A 14451-nucleotide genomic window follows, 5' to 3' on the forward strand; every position below is an offset into this window, starting at 1 on the left:
GAAAGGGTGGATGACGGTAAATAGATGGATGTATGGGTGGAAGAGAAGAGGGATGGGTAAAATAGTGGATGGATCAGGGAAAGGATAGATGGATGAATGGAATCGTGGATGATGGGCGAGTGAATAGGTGGATGGATAAGAGAAATGATGGATGGACTGATGAATTGATAAGTGAAAGGGTGAATGGATGGATGGATGGATGAGTAAAAGGGTGGATGCAAGGATGGACGAGTGAGCGAAAGGGAGATTAGATGGACAAAAGGATGGATAGATGAGTGAAAGGATGGATGGATGAGTGAAATAATGGATGAGTGATAGGGTCAATGGAAGGATTCTTGAGTGGATGAGTAAATGGATGGGTGAGTGGGTGAAGGGAGAATGGAAGGATGGGTGGCTAATTGAAGGGAATGGAGAAAGAAAGGGCGGATGGGTGGGTGGATGAGTGAAAGCATGGATTAATGATTGGCAGGATGGATGTACGAATGGGTGCATGGCTGAGGGAAAAGAAGAATGTAAAGATGGATGAGTGAAAGAATATATACATGAGTGAAAGGGAGGGTGGAGAGCTGGAAGAAAGGATGGATGGATGGATGAGTGACAGATTGAATGGGTGGACAGATGAGTGACTGGGTGGATGGACGAGTAAGTGAAAGGATGGCTGGATGGGTGAAAGGTTAAATGGTTGGATGGATGAGTGAATGGATGGATGGGTGGAACGATGGATGGATGAGTGAAAGGAGGGATTGGGTGAAAGGGTAAATGGTTGAATAGATGAGTGAATGGATGGATGGGTGGAAGAGTGGATCGATGAGTGAAAGGATGGATTGGGTGAAAGGGTGGATGGATGATGGATGGATGAGTGAAAGAGTGGATGGAGGGGTGGATGAGTCAAATGATGGATGTAAGGATAGATGATGGATAGGTTTTGATATTGATGGGTACACAGATGGAAGGACAGAATGAATGGTGAAAGAATGAATGATGGATGAAAGAAATGATAGAAGACATAATGTAAATTTGAAATGGTTGATATCAGGAGTTTGATGGAAGGACGAATGGCTAGATCCTTGGACAAGAGAGCTCTTCTGAGGAGGGTTGTGAGGACTTACTTTGCTTTCTTGGTGCAATAAGAGCTTTAGTTCAAAGTGGGAGGTATTTAAATTTAGCCTGCTACTTCCTTGCCTATGTGTTACTATTCTTTATTTGCTGTGTGCTCATGTGTGGGATCTATACATCATGCATGTGACATTTTGAGTGACACCCAACTGCTACTTGAATGTTACACTAGTAATTGTAAATGTTTGCATGTTTTGTTTTAGGTGTAAGGTTTTAGGGAGAGCCTCATAGTGCCAATAGCTGTGCTTGAGATGTTTATTGTGTTTATAGCAATAGGCAAGGCGTCAAAAATAAACTATGTAATAGTGTATCGACAGTGCCTTCTTTCAGAAAGCTGCAAGAACAGGCACCTTTGTGACTTCTGTCAGCTAGTGCAACTCTCTGCGAAGCCCCATAAGTAAAGTCAGATTCCATATTTTGATTTCCACTTGCTGAAACACCCATATTGTGTTCCCTATAGTGGGTTCATCACAGCAATCCACCCTTTAGTTCACCTATACGTGCCGCTTTACATCTCACAATGGCACTCAAATATGAGATGCTAGTAAGAAAGTCTATCCAAGCAGATCTTCCTGACAACTTCTCTCACCACAAAAACAGAATGGTATGCAGTTCCTAGTGAACACTTTCAGTTGATGTGCAAGTAGTGAGTTCGAAAGTACACACTAGAGGCAAGAGGAGGTCTCCTCCTTTCAGAAAAGGACCCTCACACACCCCCCATCAGTGGGGTGTCTTGCTTCATCATCAGGTCTGCTTCTTATCGGCTAGGCACTGCAATAGCCGATCTGCGCCCTTGTTGGGGCCTTTTAGCTGAGATCTTTTTTTCTTTTGCCGAATGGTGCAGTGCGTGTGAGGGCCCTAGTGAATGTAGATGTAGGAAATACAGAAGTGAGGTTAAAAGAGGAGGTAGAGGTCCACCCAGAACTATTTTAATGAATGTGGCCACTTTCCTGATTAAAAACGTGAATATTGCGCCCCCCCCTTTTATAAGGTCACGGGGAAGTGCGCTATCGGGGTCAACATGTTTCTTGCCATTATTTCTATTCAAAGGCAATTCTTCAGGACCAATGCAAGATCTATCCACACTTTTTGGCAGTGGTTCATGATTAAATACCTAAGTGACCACCCATACAGTACCCTTAAAATGATACTTGCAGATCTAGAACATCAACCTGTAGGGAAAAAGGGGAGCATAGAGATTTATCAGAACATAGCAGAAACCTACTATACTGATATAGTGTTCAGTTAATAAACATAAGTGATAAAAGGCATGCATCACTCTAGGTGTTTGGGATCATGCACAAGGCGATTTCAAACAGCGTTAAAAAAGCAGCATTAGGAAGCAACTAAGCTGGTACAGATGATGTGTGTGTTAAAGAACTCACCCCATTCGGGTCAGATTATTGTTTCTTCGGTATCCGGCAGGTGTTGACACCTAATAGTGCAGTGTTATTGAAAAAGTAGGCGATATAAAGGGTTGTTTGTATCATGATTTTATGTAGTTTGTAATGAGCTCAATGTGGTGTTGTTCGTTCAAGGTCAAAACACCCCAGGAGTTGGGGTCAATGCTAATGAGGAGCGCTCGTGTTTATTGCCGAGCCCACAGTGGCCGATGCAGCCCCCTCAGTCTGACCCCCGGAGACGGAGAAAAAAATAACTTCCCACCAAACATGCCTGCTCAGATCCATGAGCTGTAAACAAAATATCAGACTGGACAACCCAGCACAGTAACCATATAAATAGATTATTATCATATGAAATACCACAAAAAGACTGCACAATTGCTCAAAGCTGCACGCATACTGAAAAACCGTGAAGTCCAGGCCCGGACTGGCCATAGCGGGCACCGGGCAATCCCCCGGTGCGCCGCAAGGGTGGGGGCCGGTTTTGAGCCCCTGGGGGCCGATTTTGTTACAGGGCCGTTTTTGCAGCATAGCTGCAAAATCGCCCTGCAACAAAATTGGCCAAAAACCGGCCCTAACAAAGTGCTCGGCGGCACCTCCAACCCCGCGGAGTGGGAAGGGGGAGCAGGCCGAGCACTTTGCCAGGGCCAGTTTTGGTTCCCAGTTCGGCCCTGGTGAAGTGCAACCTAATATAAACTTATTTTGACTTGTACTTAAGTGGTTGTCTAGTTACTTACTTTTATACTATCGCTCAACTTCCTCTGATGTGTCTGTAAAACTTACATTTTGTCCTGAAGTTTTGTCCTGAGTTTTGACCCGTTGTCCTGAATTTTTACACTTACCGTCCCGGATTTTGCACCCATGCTAGCTGGTCAGCCTATCTGTCGCCATAGCAAACAACACGTTTGTGCTTTTCTAGTTGGAGGAAGGCAGAATATTGCTTTATCGTGATCCTGGGGCCAGCGGGTGAGTTGGAAGAGACAAAAGCACATCACGCTCCCTGTTGGCCCAGGCAACGCCACTCAGAAACAATTTGACTGTATGTTTTTGTGCTGTTTTGCAAGTTCTTAAATCCAGCCTTCAAAAGGTAAAATCCTCTACCTGTTGAGTACTAATGAGATACTCTGCCAGATGGTAGAGATTAGTTTGAAAGGACGTGGGCACTCTAATTGCGTTTATTGCTAAGTAACTGTTTGCAGCGAACTCAGTGTTTACTTTGCAAAGTGCATTCATCCTCATCTACAGTAGGAAATTGAGATTTATATAAATAATGTTGCGGGACAAGCTCTAGGCAAATCTGTAGATTTTAATACAGGCTGTTGCCTCATCGAGGCCACAAACACACCAGAAAGCACTTTAGGTGACTTTGTAAATGACACGGGAAGTGCTATATAAACATTAATAGCGACAGTGAAATGACTACTTTAAGGCTCATGAAAGGTACTGTTTTCCATGAGTATATCAGATCGGATATAACCAGGAGCTGCCACTAGTTACTTTATGTCGGGTCTATTATGTGCTGTTTATTGTGAAGCATATTGTGTCTTACCAAGAACAGTAGGATTTGGAGCCTGCCCACTGCTTACCATGGGTTGGCTCCCCTCTCACTCTGCAGCTTGTTAATCTTGTCTTAGTCCTTCTGATGGAGGATTGCCTCTTTACCATCTCTTTAACTGGCTGGCATTTTTGCTTCCACTGCTTACTTTTCAAGTGCTACTTTTTTCTTATGCATTAAGCACTCCATCAGAGCACGTGTGTGTATATATATATATATATATATATATATATATTTCGTCGTAGGTTTTGGCAAAAACCAAGCCACTTTTCCGGCGGGCAACACGGCAGGATGCCAATCCCAATATTCAAACGTAAACACCAGTTGACGAGAACAAACTCACTGGAGCCGTGGACACAATTATAAACGGTATTTATTTAAGGCAAACGGGCAAACCCGACGCGTTTCGCAGTTACCTCACTGCTTTCTCACGGGTGATTCCTTAACGTGCATTTCACATATTTAAAGGTACAGGGTTCTATTCATGCTAGTTCATAAACATAGTAGACATACTTTCGTTTTCTTTCCATGTGGTGTTACCACTATGCATTATTTACACAGAACAAATGTATTACAACACATTAGATTTATCAAAACATAATTTGTAAATCAAAAGACATGGAATTTCTTGCACTTTCATCCCAGTGGGTTAATGTTTTGCTCTTAGTCTCTATCACCATAACGTATTTAATACATAGTCCATGACATCAGCTTGGTTGTATATTCCACAATCATGCCCAAGTGGGCTGGTAAATCTAATCTTTCTCTGATTTCTCTCATGTAAGCATTTTCTCAAGTTCATTGTAATCATCTTAGAGTGTTCTTTCACCTAGATGGAATAAAATAAAATCTATTTTAAAAACTAGAACCCTGAAATGTGCAAAAATTAAACAAAACTTTAAAAACATTAAGAAGATATGTAGTACGAAAGGGAGAAGAATACGGATAATGTTTCTTTATCTTAAATGTATTGAGATCTCATCATCAAAATTTAGACCAAAAGGGATCACTGTGTCATACTTTATAATCATCCTCGACTCAAGCTTTCTTAATTCCAGTGTGCGGTTCCCCCCTCTCTCTCTCAGGGGTATTGCATCCAGCACACAGAATTTAAGGAGATTCTGATTCTGATTATGTTTTTCAAAAAAATGTCGGGCAACCGGGTACTGCCTATCGTGTTTGGCAATTGCTCGTAGGTGTTCCAAAACTCGCAACTTTACTTTTTTGATGGTACTGCCTATATAAAATAGGCCGCACGGGCATTTCAAGGCGTAAACTGCAAATTTCGTCTCACAGGAAAAGTGTTTCACAATTTTAAATGCAGGTTTGTCTTTACACAATTTCACAGTTTTACAATTTTGACTAGGTGAAAGAACACTCTAAGATGATTACAATGAACTTGAGAAAATGCTTACATGAGAGAAATCAGAGAAAGATTAGATTTACCAGTTTAATAATGCATAGTGGTAACACCACATAGAAAGAAAATGAAAGTATGTCTACTATGTTTATGAACTAGCATGAATAGAACCCTGTACCTTTAAATATGTGAAATGCACTTTAAGGAATCACCCGTGAGAAAGCAGTGAGGTAACTGCGAAACGCGTCGGGTTTGCCCGTTTGCCTTAAATAAATACCGTTTATAATTGTGGCCACGGCTCCAGTGAGTTTGTTCTCGTCAACTGGTGTTTACGTTTGAATATATATATATATATATATATATATATATATATATATATATATATATATATATATATATATATATATATATATATATATATATATATATATATATATATATATATATATATATATATATATATATATCTATATATATATACTCCTCCAACCGGTTCTGGTACCACACCTCAGGCACTTTCCCCAGTGCGCAGACACATGAATGAGTCGAAGCCAGTCTTAGTGATATCTCCAGTTTATTCCATCATACTGAAGTGCAGGGGGTAAAGGAAAAAGGAAACGCCGAACAGACGCGTTTCGGGCGTGAACGCCCTTGCTCACTGTTAGCGGAAAACAAGGATTGACCGTCTTTTAATTGATGCACCACAAGTTTGAATGAAACCACGCCCAAATGCGATTCATAAACAGAAAGGTAGGACTCAATCTATAATGCAATGCTTTTTCTCATATCTATGACCGCCATCTTGGCCTGGTCAGGATATTGCTGAGTGCAACACAACTATAGCATAACATGCAAATAGCAGCAACTTGGTAATGGGCAAATGTACTTGGGAGTTATGATTCATACCACTTAATATTATAAAGTGCAAATGCATAACACAGTAAATAAAGTGACTTTGTGCATTATGTACATTATGTGCAAATTCGCCAATCCCATTTTCTCTGCGCAAATACGTCTTGACATTGTTTGCTGTACAAATACGCAATGTAAACAATTATATAATTTGTGCAAATACGCCATGATATTTTCTGTGCAAAAACGCAATAGAGGCAGACTGAAATACTTCAGTCTTGTTGTATTATTTGTGCCAATACGCAATAGATCTTTCAATTATGGTCCGTACACCAAGTAAAAATAAACACTAGATGTGCTCACCCATACTTTACATGACAATTTGATGTGCACCATTGCTCAATTTGTCCCATTAATTCTGTATAAGGTATTTCCATACAACTGAGCATTTATTTTATTTATTTATTTATATTCTTGTATAGCGCAAGAATCGACCCCTTACGAGGTATCTCCGCGCTTTGCTCGCAGGATGGAATGGCTGTTGTTACCAGAAGTTGTGGTTGTCGACTGATGTTGGATTATTTATTCTTCCATGAATAAGACGGTTTTTAGTTTCTTCCTGAAGGAGGAATGGTTAGAGGTTTGTCTTAGGCCGATTGGAAGGTTATTCCAGAGTTTAGGCCCTACCAGGGAAAAGGCTCTGCCACCTTGTCTGGTTTTTTTTACCAGAGGAGTTTTGAGTAGCAATTGGTTGCTTGACCGTAAGGCTCTGTCAGGTTTATAGAGGGGTAGCTTTTGGGACAGATAGTTGGGGCCTTTCCCGAACAGGCATTTGTGGACAATGCAACAGATCTTGAACTTGGTGCGTTGTCGTATTGGCAACCAATGCAGTTCTCGCAGCAGGGGTTTGGAGGGGGTTCTGGGGGGGGCATTCAAGACCAGTCTTGCTGCTGTATTTTGGACTACCTGGAGGCAATTAATAGCGCTCTCGTTGGCTTGTATAAGGAGTCCATTGCAGTAGTCAATTTTACTTATCACCATAGTCTGCACTAGGGTCTTTCTATAGTTGTCTGAAAGGTAAGGGAAGACTCTTCTTAGCAGACCAATTGTGTGAAAGCATGCCCCAGCGACTGCGTTCACATGCTCCTTCAAGGTAAGATTTTGATCCAGCTTCACCCCCAGATTTTTTACTGTTAGTTTTGGGGTGGGTACTGGTCCCAGGTCTAAGGGCCACCAGTCGGGGGACCATAGTATGGACGCTTTTCCAAAAAGCATTAGCTCCGTTTTTCCAACGTTGCATTGGAGGCGATTGGCAGCCATCCAGTTGGAGATGGCCCTCATGCCTTCCGCGAAGTTATCCCTAACATTGGAGTTGAGGGAATGGAAAGGGTATAGAAGTTGGGTGTCGTCGGCGTAGGACACCGGGGTGAATCCATATTTTCTCACAATCTCAGCAAGGGGGGCCACGTACACATTGAACAATGTGGGGCTTAGGCATGAGCCCTGTGGCACCCCCTTCGTGAGCATCCTGGAAGAGGAGCGGTATGGTCCCAGGCTGACGGATTGTGAGCGCCCGGACAGAAAACTCTCCTGCCAGGAGAGGGCTTGTCCTCCTATGCCCACTCCCTGTAAACGGCTCATGAGGATCTTATGGGACACAGTATCAAATGCGGCCGACAGGTCTAACAGCACCAGAATCATTGAGCCTCCTCTATCCTGTGACATCTTGATGTTATCGGTCACGGAGAGGAGAGCTGATTCGGTGCTGTAGTTGGGCCTGAACCCAGATTGAGAGTGGTCCAGGCCTCCTGTCGCCTCTATGAACCTGGACAGATGGGTATTAACATGCTTCTCGGCCAGTTTACTCAGGAGCGGCAGCAGAGAGATGGGACGGAGGTTGGAGAGCTCTGTCCAAGGGGAGATGGCATTTTTCCGAATAGGATTCACCACTGCCTCTTTCCATTCCTGGGGGAGTTTACCTTCTGTGAAAGAAAGGTTCAAAAGTTTTTGGATAGAGGGGCAGAGATCCGTGCTAAGCATGTTCATCACTCTGGGGGGGAGGAGATCAAGGGGGGACCCTGTTTTTGTAGTATTTAGTAGAGATTTTATATCATCCTTGGAAATTTCAGGGATGTCAGTGAAGGTTTCAGAATTGGTTTGTGAGCAGAGAACGTCAACCGTCTCTGTGTTGTTGGGGTGTTTGGCCAGTATTTTATTGTAGATGGTATCAATTTTATCCTCGAAGTATAATGAGATTTTGTTACACAGATCTTGAGAAAAAATATCAGGACTTTCGCAGGCTGTAGGATTTGTGAAACTTCTTAGAATCTTATATAATTCTCTGGTAGAATTGTCTGCCTCATCTATTTGGGATTGTAGGCTGGTTTTCCTTGCCTTTTTTATATTTTTGTAATAAGAGGAGGCAGCTTGTTGATAGAGCTCTTTACTTTCACTGGAGTGGTTCTTCCTCCATCGTTTTTCTAGCTTTCTGCACTTTTGTTTTTCAGTTTTTAGTGCTTCCGTGTACCAGATTTCTTTTTTGTTATTAGTCGTAGGTAATTTGACCAATTTTTGAGGAGCTAAGAGGTTTATTGTATCGAGGAGGGTGTTGTTTAGTTTGGCCAGGGCCGAATCAGGGTTATCAGAGTCGGAGAAGGTTGGTGTTTTCCATGTTTCTGCGAATGCTTCCGGGGAAATCTTGTGCCATGGTCTACGTTTAATGCTCCTGGTTGCAGAGGGTTCGGAAGGTTTAGTTAGTTGCATGAAGAAAAATTCCAGCATGCTGTGGTCGGACCAGTGTACTGATTTGGGGGGTTGACAGTAAATTGATGGGTCATTAGAAAAGCATCAACTAATTCCAGTCATAATCCATAATTGTTATAAAGGAAACAAACAATAATTCAAATTGATAAAAACCTAATGGTGAGGGAGTGACTAAGTGCATATGACCAATGCTGTTTGGACCACTTAGATGGTGATGGGATGAATAAACAAAACAAAAATGTTAAACTATAATAATACCCTAACAATTATCAAATTCGAAATAAATCTTTCTTTTTTTGAAAAATGCATAGTATCTTAAAATCAGATTACTAGAATGTTACAGCACATCCTATTTGCTTTCCAGTATTCCAAAGTGTTTGTAACATTATTCCACTGATAAAATCACGTTTTACATTCCATTTCTTCTTTACTCTTAAACTTGCTAGGAATTACATATTGGGCATCCTCTAGCCAAAATCTTATGTACCTACACAGTATGGGTTTTGGCCGCTTAGAGTGAATTCAGAGAAAATTACTGAGGTCTTCCCCCATGTTCAAACCTCCGGGGGTTTTGCTGTTGAGTCTAACAATATACATGGACTCCATCTGCCTTAGTTTTTTCTCATAGTCACCTCCCTTTTTCGATGTCCTCACAGCATCTATCACAAAATAACTTAAATGGGCTAAGTTTCTGTTGTGATATTGATCGAAATGTCGTGCCACCGGGTAGCTTTGGTCACCGTTTACTATTGCCCTAAGATGTTGAAGGATACGTTGGTAAACTGGTAACTTAGTACTACCAACGTATCTCAACTTGCATGTGCAAGTTAAAACATATACTGCTAATGCTGTTCTGCAAGTATAGTGGGCTTTGATGGTGACAGGCTTAGGATCAAAGGGGGTGAAATAAGATCTAGTATTAATACCAAAATGGCATGCGCTGCATGAAATGCAGCGAAAAAAACCCTTACGGGGTGATAACCACTCGTCATTTTTCACTATTTCTGGTGAACTGGAAACCAATGCATTACGCATGCCAAATGCCCTTTTGTATGTTACTGTGGGTTTGTTAGGTAAGATGTCCTTTAGTACTGGGTCGGTCAGAATAACAGGCCACTGATTCCTTACCAAATTCGAGATTTGGCGTGCCTGTCGACTGTAGCTGGTAATCAGTCTAATGTCATTGCTACTCTTGGGCGATATAGTCACTTGGGAATCTGTAGTGGGGACCTCCAATAAGGAATGCCGACATATGCTGTTAGCTTTGATTCTGGCTTTGTCTAGGGCACTTTTTTTGTATCTCCTGGTTTCTAACCGTTTTTTAGCCTCTTCTTGGTACCGGTCTCTTAGTTCTTCTGTGCTGCACACACCGTTCCCACTAACCTGCGCGCGTGAGCGCGCGCCCACGATGGTCACCCGGAGCGCGCAGTGTCCTAAATTTAGCGCGCACACTGTCCGAGACATCCCTACAAGATCGTTCGCGTCGCCGCTTTTTAAACGCGAGCGGCGCGAAATCCAGGCGGGAGACAGAGGAAGAGACATGGTGCGTGCAGGCACTTAAAGCCCTTTGTGCTTAAAGGGCTTCAGTTTCAGCCCCCCACACCCCCGTCGTGTGTCAGCCCGGCTAAGAAAGCTTCCCGGGTACCCAACAGCCACCGAGTACTTCACGGCTCTTTAAACGACAATTTGCATGTTAATGAGCTTTGTTGTTTCATCACCAAAAGGCATAGGGAACCTGCAAACACACTCCAGAAAAACACACCATTGTGCAGCATTTTATTATGCATTGACTTCACGTCTGTGGCAGCAAAGCAGGGAAGGAATTTACTTAATCTCTCTTCTGACACAGACTTTGAAGAACTGCGAAACGAGAGGCAGTGGGGAGAATCCTACGTATGTCTCATATGCCGCTGACACTATTGTCAGAGGCTGACACATCGAGGGAAATGACGGGGATTAGAAGATAGGGTTCTTTACTATTCGCAGCACATTAGCAGATGGCCCCTTTTAGCAGCGCGGGAATCAATAGGCACAGAGGTGTTGGCGTCGAGAAAAATACCAATGCTAAACACTAAACAATGGTGCATCTATATATCTAATGTACGCAAACATTATAAAGAGCAGCGGTTATCGTTCGTCAATTCCCGCCATAGTAAAGGAAGATTATTTTGGGTTTGCCCTTCACCAATTGACCGGGGAAGCTTTCCACATATGTTGTATTATAACACCCTAGTAAATATTTTACTGGGTGCAATACATTCCTCCTATTTCAAGTTTTGACCCTGAAAATGAAGGTCCGGGGTCCCGGACCTTTGCGAAAGTATTCCTGTTAATCACAGCGCCCGTCATGCGCTGCAATTAACAGGAATATTTTCACAATTGCCCACAATCAGCACCCAGCAGCGCTGTATTTAGAAAATAAATAAATCAAGTCTGAAAGCACGGCGTGTGAAGCACATGTGCTTTCACACTTGCTTCATTTGCACAACAGCAGGATGCCAGAGAAGCAGCACGAGGTGGAAAAAAGTGCAACACCCTGCCTCCGTGCACTGGCCACGGGCCGCCCAAACATAGGCACTGGGGCCGCTGCAACTTCACACAGGCCCTTCTCTCTGGCAGAAATAGGATACAATGTGCTAACAGCGCACTTTAAATTTTTCTTTTTAAAGTTGCATTCCTCCTCCCAGTGCAGTCACTGCTGATTAACCATTTCGCATGTAGGGTTGTGCAGATGGGGGATTGAGACCTTGCAAGAATGATGCCAAAGATGGATCTATGGGCGGATTACAGAGCAAATAGATGAATGAACAGATGGATGACTGGGGCATAGGTGCACAGAGAGATATATAATTCTGTGAATTCATGCATGGACGAGGGAGTTCCACAGAAAGCATAATGGAATATTCCAGGGTTACAGAGAGATATTGTGTAATGTAACTGGTGCTCACAACTCGAATGACTTTGGGCCGAGTTCACGCTATACAAAACCATAACAAAAAATAACGAGTCAGATTCCAGTGAGACTAACCAGGTTTGGAACATGGGCCACTTTTTGGGAGTGCCCAGGCCTAATTGTGATCCCAATATGACCCTGCTTTCATTGCACCCCATCACCCTGTCGAAGGAGGGCTGCCCTGCGCGTGAGTAGTGTCTCGCATAATTCCATTAATCTGCTGCTTGTGGCCTGCTGCCTTCCCAGAATCCTGCTCTGACGGAGTGCATCTTATCATCCTTTGGGGTTCCCTCTCTGTGGCAAGCTCCTGCCACGTGATGCTTATGCCTGCCTGCTCTTCCTATGCCAGCACCTCTCTTCTACAGCTGTAGGTGCGTTGGGGAGTCCTACTTGAACACCTGCTGAGCCGCATGAGCCTCTGTTGACACATCTGCCAGATTGCTAGCTCCCTTACAAAATGGCCAGTGCAGGCTCTGACAGGCCTCTCCCATTAGCAGCATGCTAGTACATTTGAGAGCTTCACAGGAGGTGGGTATGTAATGTTCAAGTCAGACTAGCGCCTGCTGCCTATCAATGTAAGAGGCCATTTTATGTCCAGGCTCACATCTGCCAAACAGAATATTGCAATATGCAAATCTAAGGCTCTCAGGGGAAACAAGATGAACTTTGGAGGTGTGGATCTTGACAGCTTTTGCTGCTTGTGGATAGCCCCCAGAAGCTCGGTTCCTGACACAATGCGATATGGCCAGAGTGGGTGAGTGGGAAGCTAGAGTATGTATGATGGAGCAGAATGGCTCCCATTTCACTGTAGCTGCGTCGACGACTCTAAGGCTGAGGCTGCGGGAATAAAGGCTCTCAGTCCAAAGATCAATATTGAAGAAAAGTATGCACATAATTTTCGTGAACATCCCAGTCACTCTACAAAATAAAGATAAATGGGCTTCCACCCTCTCTACTCTAAGCATCTGGGCAAATTTTCAACTGTGTGGCCAGTAACCAGCTTTCCTGTGTGCATCGCAAAAACTATTACAGATTCTGCATGGGGGTTATCACAAGGGGCTAACCGCTTTAAACAACAGGGTGGTAGAGCAACAGCAGATCTTCCCTTTCATAGCACACCAAGGGTGTGTTCTTGGAAACATTGATTTACAGCTTGATGGGGCATTTAGAATAATATTGACATGGCTTTGTAGTCTCTTAATTTGGGCCTTTGAAGCTGAATGACTCATGGGTACGTTTTGAGCCTGATTTTTTTTTAAATTGCAGGCATATTTGACTCACTTAGAGGGTGGGCTGGAGAGGAACATTCTCACTCACTGTGTCACCTTCGATGGCATTACTTAAAAATCGCTAATGTAGCTTCTGCGATACCTGTGTTTTACCAGATCATCACAATCATTTATACATGTGTAATACAGCATCCCTAGCGTGCAGTCTAGAAGCAGGTAACTGTCTTTATTTAACCCTTAGTAGAGTTTGTTCTTTTAGAGTGTCTTGTAGAGTTGGCATTAATTGGCTAATGAGTCCCATAGTACACAATTGTAGAGGGAGTGTATTCAATTATTATTATCTGATTGGCTCTAACTTGAATCTAGGGGTTTATGCTATTATTTCATTTTTTGCTGTTTTCTTTTGCACAGGCATGGCCCAGGGGCATAAGAGCACTTTCCAAGAGAACCAGATATTACACATTATTTTTGAGGCACCAGAAGATTAAGTGATTTTGCCCAGAATCACAGGATGGTGAGCCAAGGTTGGGATTCGAACCTGTTTCCCTGGTGCTAAAGTCAGCAGCTTTAGCCCTTAGGCCACATCCCTCGCCAGGCTTTTTCATGTCTCGCCTATAGACAGCCTTTAGCTGTTGTCGAAGATGTATTGTGGGTAAATAGCAAACTAAACCGCCTCCCCCCAAATTCGACTGGTACCTCAAATTCCATCAGGAGAGTGAACCTAGTAAGGTCTGTCCTCCCTAAAATAGGTCCTTTCATCCCTCCTATCTATTAATCTCTCCACCCTTTAAGCCTTTCATCCAGCGTCCATTTCATCTGTCTATTAATGTTCCCATTCGTCTGTCTTTTCATCTAATCCATCCATCCTTCCTTTACCATTGCATCCATTCATCTATCCATCCACCCACCCATCCATCCAGCCATCCATCATTTCACCCACCTTTTATCAATCACCCATCCTTTCACCCTTCCATCCAGGTTTCCATCCATCTATCCAAGCATTCATCCTTCAATCCATTCTTACGTGCACCCACCTATACAAATATAACTTTATTCTTCCATCTCTCAAACCTTTCACCTTTGTGTCCATCCTTTTATGGACCTCGCCTTCTTGTCGCAGTTTCTGCCTCTATTTTCCTCATTCTTTCTCCATCTGGTGTGGTTTCTACCCCGCATTTAGAAAAGAAATGCAGCAAGTTTTTATATAGTGCAAACTCAAT

The sequence above is a fragment of the Lissotriton vulgaris genome, chromosome 12 (assembly GCF_964263255.1).
Source record: "Lissotriton vulgaris chromosome 12, aLisVul1.2, whole genome shotgun sequence".
NCBI classification, from domain to species: Eukaryota; Metazoa; Chordata; class Amphibia; order Caudata; family Salamandridae; genus Lissotriton; species Lissotriton vulgaris.